General features: G+C 42.3%; 1 protein-coding gene and 1 pseudogene across 1 annotated transcript in view; both read left to right on the forward strand.

Moving 5' to 3' along the window:
* Nucleotides 1-9,173, forward strand: part of LOC146391788 (protein NLRC3-like) — a 453,804-nt gene that overhangs the window by 293,844 nt on the left and 150,787 nt on the right. The window lies entirely within an intron of this gene.
* LOC146391796 (uncharacterized) lies at nt 5,641-6,808 on the forward strand (annotated as a pseudogene).

Consider the following 9,173-nt stretch of genomic DNA (forward strand, 5'->3'; position numbering starts at 1 on the left):
GCAAAACAATCAGAGGGAATTCATGACGATGTTTATGTGAAGCGTAGTTTGGATCTTCTTTTGCTGCTGGTTTACTCAATATTGTTTGGAGAGAGATAAAACCTGCAGCTTCAGAATCAGAGCAAAAAGGGCATAAACACAAAGCGCGGACCCGCCGAAACATCAGAATCAGCGAGCTGTCGGCTTTCAGCTCGTGTCCATGCAGTCAGGTGAGAAAGTCACATCTCACTGATTCTGATGCGTCGGCAGCTCCGCGCTTTGTGTTTACGTCTTTGTGCAGAATCCGTGTTCCTGCTCTCATTGACTCTTTTTGCTGTTTGGTGGTTGTTGAAATTTTGGGAGGTTTAACCTGAGATTCTGGCGTTTTGGCCAAAATAAATTTATATTAAAAAATCGATTCATGATTTTAATGAATCGATATCACGTTATCCAAGAGAGAATCGATTTTAATCGATAAATCGATAATCAAAACCCACCCCTGATGCATATACACGGGTCACACTGCTTATTGAAACCCCCCCAAAGATCAGATCTTAATCAGACAGGTTTTTGTTTTTTGTTTTTAAAGTTTAGACTTTGCTTCTATTGGACTTTTTATCAGTAACACGTGCTTACTTTTTGCAGGAACAGTTGAAACTAACATAAATAAATAACTCAAGAGGTGATAGTCAGCAGGGGGTTTACAAGTTGTGTGCCGCGTTGTCGGCGGTATAAGCTCGACCACTTGCAAGGTGAGCTGGCAGACATCACTGAATTCATCAGAGATGATTAGGTTCATTTTGACAAAGTGAGCAGATATTTAACCTCCTAGGACCTGGCGTCCATATATGTGGACATCACATTTTGGGTTGTTTAGACCAAAATACTCAATTTGCTCTACAAGGGCCTGATATCCACTTACAAGGATGTTATACTGCCACTGTGCTATCGACATTTTAGACCAATATCCTTATATGTGGCTCTCATTTTTCTCAGAAACAAAAATTTGGTAAAAAAAAAAAAAATATAGTAATTCTTTGTCTGTGAAGGTTCTCAGTCATCCAGGTCATCGTAGTCAAAGGAGCTTGCAAAGAAAAGCGTCTGGACTTCTTTAAGTTACTTGAAGATGTTTCACCTCTCATCCGAGAAGCTTCTTCAGTTCTAAGGTCAAATGGTGGGGAGTCCCAGATATAAACCTAGTGGGAGTTTCCCCCCACAAAGGGACAAAAGGACCCCCTGATGATCCTCTAATCGCCTGAGCCAAGGTGTGAAACTGGGTGTGGGTCCCCCGCCTCTGTTCAAAGATGGTCGCTCACAGTGGACATAGATGGCTTCTTTCACTCCTCTTTCAAACCATCTGTCCTCTCTGTCCAAAATGTGAGGCGGGGGTTTACGACACCAACTCTCTGCCATCTATAATCCAGTTTTGAGATCCCTTCCCAGACGCCTTAACGCCCACTCACATCCTGGGCCATCTGACCTCAGGAATTCGCATGATAAGGTGGGGCCAGGTTTCACAATGAACACACCCGAAACTCTGGCTGTTTGGGACCCACACCCAGTTTCACACCTTGGCTCAGGCGATTAGAGGATCATCAGGGGGTCCTTTTGTCCCTTTGTGGGGGGATACTCCCACTAGGTTTATATCTGGGACTCTCCACCATTTGACCTTAGAACTGAAGAAGCTTCTTGGATGAGAGGTGAAACGTCTTCAAGTAACTTAAAGAAGTCCAGACGCTTTTCTTTGCAAGCTCCTTTGACTAGTAATTCTTTGTTCTTACATTCATCAGGCCCCAATCAGCCCAAATATCAAAGAGAAATTAAAAATGAATGCCACGGAGGAGTTCGGGTCTTAGGAGGTTAAAGATTATGCCACTACATTCTTGTCTAGAAGATATTAAAGTGTATTTGGTGACACACAAAAAAGGGTAAAGTTTAAGTATAGTTTGGATCCACAATGTCCAAACCGGGGTGTATAGGCCTACTTAGTTTTGAGAAATTGTCATGGGACCAGGGTCTGGGTGACCCAGGGCCTGTAAGAAGTTATGGACATGTGTTTTTTTGGTGCTGCTGTCTCCTGTTTCCATGTTTGTGTATCTGGGTGTGTGTGTGGGTGTGTCACACCTGCGTAGGAGAATTACTCACACCTGCAGCTGATCAAGCTACTTAGGAGTGTGGTGGAGCTTTCTCCGATGCTGGATCATTGCGTAACTTCACGTTAGTCTCTTGGCGAGTTAGTTAAGGTTAGTCTGCCGCATTGTGGCGTTGCTGACGGCTGCCTCTTTGTTATTCCCCAGGAGGAGTGTGGAGACGAGAGGGCAGCGAGCACGGGGTGCTCAGACACTGAGGTCCAGAGACAAAGAACACTAACACTGGCAAGAGGACATGTCAGAGTCGAGGACGCACTGGGGATTTATTGTTGTTTGGATTATTTTGCATCACTTTAAATAAATGCACTGACCTCATCAAAGAGTCCAGCATTTGGGTCCTCCTTCCCCTCATCATAGTCTGCCACGCTTGATCAGCATTAACCCCGCCCCCTGACTTTGATGGGTGAAGCTGACAAATAAAATGTATTTATGAACACCGATGCAGGGCCAGGAGTAGCAACGTGAATTAAATAAATACATCATTAAATAATTCATTAAATGTGTCAGTAAAATAATTAAAATAGAAAACAAACCAATAATTGATTAAATATGTAATTAACTAATTTGAATTGTATATAAACAAATAATGAAACATTTTAAGGCGTTTGGAAAGGGAGGGGGGATCAGTGTGTGCATATCAGTGTATGTGTGTGTGTGTGTGTGTGTGTGTGTGTGTGTGTGTCCAGAGTTCAGCTGAGACAGTGTCCTTCGCCCTGCCGGGCTAAGTAAACAGTCTACCAGCCAACCCAGGTGGCCTTGAGTGGGAAGGAACAGTCTAAACACAGTTGGTATCAGGGAGTTTTTGTTCGGCTCCAGCCTTGAGCCCACAGGGAAGAAAGAATAAAGAATTAAGTTATATTGAAACCAAGCACACCATTGTTTTTCTTGTGACATTACCAATAAGTTTGATGTGTCACATGGCCCTCTTCCTATTGAAAAAACAAAAGTTGTATCCAAGATGGCCGACTTCTAAATGGCCACCATGGTCACCACCCATCTTGAGGAGTTTGCCCCCTCACATATACTAATGTGCCACAAACAGGACTTTAACCCTTTAAAGCCGGTCGGAGCGGACACGCTCCACTTTGCGTAACTATTTTTAAATTCTGGTAGCACTGCAACCATGTAAGCTAGCGCAATAATTTTTTTGCATATGAAACCGGAGGAGTTGTACTTACATCTTATGCCATCAGCTTGTCCTAGGTCACAGTTTCCTTCCACATATAGCTTTGCAAAAACTGCATAAAAAGCACTTGCAGCAACAAAAACATAATATTCCAGAAACACGCTTTGCCGATCCGATCAGCTGTTTGTAACACTTCCTACGTCCATCAGCGTGAACTATCGCATGTCCGGCATGACCTGCCCGAAACCGGAAGTGACGTAATTTTGCGGAAATGTAGTTTTTTACCATCGTGGCCTTATGAGCCTATACTTGTGTTTTTAAAAGTTATGTTTGACTTTATGACTTTCTGTGTCGTTTCTGGGATGCTGAGGACTCATATTGCACTGCTGTAAATATTTTATTTTGATGCATATGCTGTTATTTTGCAAATTTGCACTATAATATATTTTTTCGTTTTTCCTGCAGTGTATAGAAATTGGTGTATTTCAAAAATAAAACTATGAAGACACTTAAAATAAATTTCCTTTGATGGGAAACTAGTTTGTGCAACTTTTTTGTATTTACAGTTTTGAGGGATAATCCTCTTAAATTTCTCTAACTAGAAATATATGTTAAAAAATCAAAAACGATTTTAAATTTTTTTGTAGTTTATTGCACTTTTTTGCAATTTATGTAATTACTATGCACTTAATGAAGACATATTATTAAAATCTGGGCTATAATGGTTGTATTGATGTATAGCAACTTGAAATGCTCCAAAAAATGGCTCCACAGCATGTAAAAATATACTATAAGCTCTGGCGGACTTGGTTCTATGGTAGGTCTTAAAGGGTTAATATCACCAACCACTCTCATTTTATTACCATGTATCCATATAAATGACCCACCCTGTATAATAGAATGAAACAATAATGCCATTTATAAATAAAGAAAAATTGAATGAATTACAAAAAACTCTTTTTTTCTATTAGATCTGAAAATGTTGTGTAATACTACAACCTGAAACGACAAATAGATTATCTCCTGTACAGGTCAACGCAAAGAAAAAAATGTAACAACAGCGGTGAAATGGAATAGTCCAAATCACCAAAGTAAACTGGACCTGGGCTTGTTGCAGGGATCTAAAGTTACTAAACATTCTGAGTGTATGCACTCAAACTTCACTCAGGATCATATAATAATAAATATGTGCGTGATGAAAGTTGGGCAGCACGCTAACGTGCTTACTCCACTCTGTATGCTCGTATGGGTCTGACCCTTTCACTCCTTTGATTTTTTTTCCTCGTACTTTTCTTTTGCCTTTTCATCAAGTCTGTCTTCGTACGGACCTGCTGAGTTCTTCGTCGTTTTGTACTCAACTGTTTTGGGGGTAAATAAAATGCAAGTAGGGATTAAAACGGCAGAATTAATGATTATCGGTGCTGGAAATACTAGTGTTTGATGCAGTGTCTTGATGTTGTTGCCACTCGTACCCAGCATGCAATGCGTGAAAGTCACGTGGTCTGTCAATCTCTTTGGCTTTGGAGTGTGATGTCACGGGCGTTGGCGTGGAAAGTATTTTGGCCTGATGCTCCATTTTCCGGGTCCAAAAAAAACAAAAGAACAAGGAGCGAAGGCAAACGCAATGGTTCGTACTTGCTGTGTGGTCGGCTGCAATGTTCGATCGCACAACCGGCAAGAGAATAAGCTTAAAAAGGGTTTGTCTTTTTATTCTTTCCCAACTTGGAAGCAACATCAGGGAGCTCGTGTATCGGATGTTACCAAACGAAGGTGTCTAGCCTGGATAGCAGCTGTGAGACGAGCTGATATCCAGTTCGCTTCCATCTCCCGATAACTGTTGGTGTGCTCCAGACATTTTCACTCTGGTAAGTTCTATATATGTGCATATCACTCTTTATAGCTTAATAATATTATCGTTGTGGCTGTTGGAGGTTATAGAAATTGTGAACAAACATAGAATTGAGTGACTGTGCAGACATACGTGCTATGTAACGATTCGCTAATTCTTTCGCACAACTGTAGCCTGCCTATGAAATGGATCCAACAAGTCCAGACTGGGTACCAACGTTACACATGGGGCACTCCGAAATCTGAACGTCACATTCAGACCGTCACAGACGGCGAACGCAACAGCAACAACAAAAAGCACTAGTTGGAGGTAAACAACAACCCCACCTCCAACCACAATCCCTCATTTTAAAAGTTGCTCTTAGTGTCCGGCAATCAACACATACATTTTGGAGGATTCATACGGCCTTAATGTGTAAACTGTTTAAAAATTCCCTTGTGTGTTTGCACTCTTTGCGTTGGACAGGCTTTCACAGTGGAGCAGAAGAGTATGAAGGTGAGGCCTCAGCAGAAGTTACCACAGAAGAGCAGCCAGAGATGGACACGACAGAAGAGCAACACCATAACAACCCTGTGACTTTGGCTGAGGGCCAGATTTGTGTTGGACATGTAGAGGCAGAGGTAGTGGGTGCAAATGTAGAAAATGGTGATCTGAGAGAGAAACAGACAGAAGATCGAAGACCGACAAATGATTGTGTGCGCTGTGTACAGAGCAGAGCAGAAATAAACCGGCTGCTGGAGGAGAACAGAAAGCTTAATTCACTGTTGGACAAGACAGAGCTGAATGAAAACCTTTTAAAGGGTGACACAGAAAAAGTGAAATATTACACTGGTCTTACTTGTTTTGCTATTTTTATGTCCGTGCTCGACAATGTAAACGCTTTCCTACCAGCATCAAAGAAACTGTCGCATTTCCAAATGCTTTTACTCACACTTATGCGTCTTAAACTCGATCTTCCTGTCCAGCATCTTAGCATCTCTATTCAATGTCTCCCACAAAACTTTGTCTTCTGTCTTTGCTGATACAATTGATGTTTTGTATGCCCGCTTAGGAGTATTGGTACACAGGCCAGAGAGGCACTGTTTGCAAACATCAGTGCCTCCACAATTTACGGAAACTTTTGGAAATTGGGTAGCCATCATTGTTGACTGTTTTGAAATTCGTACAGAACGACCATCTAATGTAAATGCTCGTGCTCAAACGCACTCGCACTACAAGGGTACACACACCATGAAATACCTGATCAGGATTACTCCACAAGGTGCAATTTCATTCATTTCTAAGGGGTGGGGGGGCCGTGCATCAGATAAACACATCACAGAGCAATGTGGCATACTTAACAAGCTGTTACCAGGGGATGTAGTTTTGGCTGACAGAGGCTTTGACATCAGAGATGCGGTGGGAATGAAGTGTGCGGAGGTTAAGATCCCAGCATTTACAAGGGGCTTCTGTCAACTAGATGCCAAGGACATAGAAAATACACGAGCCATTGCACACCTAAGAATCCATGTCGAGCGAGTAATTGGCAGTTTGCGCAACAAGTTCAAAATGCTACACACCACCACGCCAATCCGTTCTCTTCTTCCATGTGAGGGTGAAGACTTTACCTTTCTTGATAAAATTGTGCGTGTGTGTTGTGTTTTGGTTAACATGTGCCCCAGTGTGGTAGTGAAACCAGACACACACGAGACTTGTTCTTGTTAATTAATGATTGTGAAAACTTTGAGTATGTCTCTGAAGACATAGTACTAGGAAAACCTTTTTTTATGTGTAATTGTATGAACACACTGACATTACGTTATGTAACCATTTCTGTGTCTGTACACTATAATCGACAGTTTATCATCGCTTTGAACTCTTTGTTTCACTAAAATGACGTTATAATAAAAGCCAGATAACGACAAATAACTGCATTTGACTCTTTATTTTACACTTTGACAATTGTTACATGGTAAGTGCTGCAGGTTTGAAATCAATTTATACATATTTCAATGCACTTCTGACAAAAAACTAGACACCAGAAAGAAAAACGTTGTGACCACTTGGGGCTGCATTTTGCATGGAGAAATGTTTTCCTACTAGTTCAGGAAGGCACACCTTCTGAAAGAACTCCTGAGCTTTCTTTAAACGCGATTCCCAGAAGTGCACATCAGGGAAGATGGGTACAACTGCCATGTCTTTTTGTGTCCACACCACGAGGTCACAGTGCTTTGCGTTGGCCACAAAGACCTGTGTTTGCACTTGTGAGTAAAAGTGGTGTGTCTTCTTCAAGTTATGTCCATTTGCTGTCAATTCGGGGCAGAAGTCTTTGTCATGCGCATCCAATGCTGAAAGCTGTCAGATCTGTATTTAAATGGACATTTAATTTCCAGGCAGCCCTTCCCACAACATTCACACGTGGTTTGTCCATCAGGAGATGCTCCTACTTCAGGAAAAGCCGTGTTAACAAGAAAACCACACATACGGACCTGTAGGTTTTTGTGACACGCTGACATTTTCTGGGTGTAGGCGTGTTGAGCGTCCTGTTCATGCTCCAGTCCCCAAGTTGTTTGCACATTACAGACAGAGTTAACAGGGTAGCAAACACGATTAACCACAGTAATGGCAGGTTTTTCTACAGTGGTGGCAAACACAGCGTGCATCATTGAAGCTGTGATTCTCCCAGCACGTCACACATACCATTGAGGGCTCTTGTGTTGTAGTCTTGTGCGTACCTCAATAGCTTCTGCCTGTTCTTCAGTAACTTTTGCTGCATTTACCTACTTTACACAGTGCAGTTGTAGCTCGGTAAGGCCAAGGGACTGTGCACCTGTGTTGTGCAAACACACCAGAGACAGTGGTAATGTGGATGACTGTACAGTGTGTGATGTGTAGTATTTCTCCAATCCAGACAAACACACTGCTTTATTGTGTTTTTGAAGTGTGTCTAACACTGGTGACAACTCCTCAAACGTAGCAGAAGGAATCTTTCTTTTTGAAGGACGGCTTCTTCTGCCTTTCACCACAGACGGTCCGTTTATATTTTCATCAAGAGTCTTTTTTTGTGCTGCTGAAGATGTAAAGTCAATGTTATGGCCAACCTCTGGCTGTATCTTGGTTGTGTTCCCCGGCAAAACCCAGTAGGCTGGTTCATCTGTGACAGTCTTTGTGCCACGGATCCTCACTGTTGCCTCCACTTTAAACAGAAGCGCAGCGACATGGGTGCAGGTCTCCGCAACTCCGGCCATACAGATGCACTGTGTGGCTTCGACCTTCCCCGTGGTGCTTACAATTACCCATGGCCGTAATGCAGGTTCATTCAGTCTTTGGGAGTGCAGTACCTGTAACATACAAGGACAAGGTTGATGTAAAGACAATAAATTAAATGAGACAGGGAGGACACAAATTGGCGTTAAGTAATAATTTGCCCGATTATCAATGTGTTAGTTTGCATCTACTTTACAATCATGGGCACATGATATGATAACGATATTTTAGCAGTTCAGTGATAAATGTATAACATTAATTATGGTGGGGGGTGGACAATGGCTATTACACTCGACGCACTCCAGCTGACTTACCTTGGTATGAATGACGACGTACTCACAGTTTGGCGGCTTGAAAATAGCCAAATCTTGCACCCAGCCATTTGGATGTGCGCCCCCAGTGACTTGTAATTACGAAACTGGTTCGCAGTGTAAGCGCTTACTCCACAAACAAGATACGTGAAGATATCAGGGTAGGACAGTGGCGGTAAGTCGTCTGGGTCTTTACTCCACTGCCGTATTTCATATGGGTCCAGATTTGCGATGCACTCTAATTTTTTCAAGTGCTGCTGCTTCGCCTCTGGACGCAATCAGTCTCTATACTGTCTTGTTACCGCGCTTGTTTTGATTTGTGGACCTGGAAAATGGCGCAATACATTGCATTATTAGTGTAGGACTGAACTCTCCCACACACACGACATCACTATAAGACTGGACTCTCACACACATCACATCACCACACGCACTCTGGTTTTTCTTCATGTACACTTCCTTATAATCTCTTTCTGCTATTTGCACATTTTCACTGTAAATTTCTAAGTTAA

This window comes from Perissodus microlepis, chromosome 3 (genome assembly GCF_051167445.1).
Source record: "Perissodus microlepis isolate ML-2025 ecotype Zambia chromosome 3, ASM5116744v1, whole genome shotgun sequence".
In the NCBI taxonomy this organism is placed as follows: Eukaryota; Metazoa; Chordata; class Actinopteri; order Cichliformes; family Cichlidae; genus Perissodus; species Perissodus microlepis.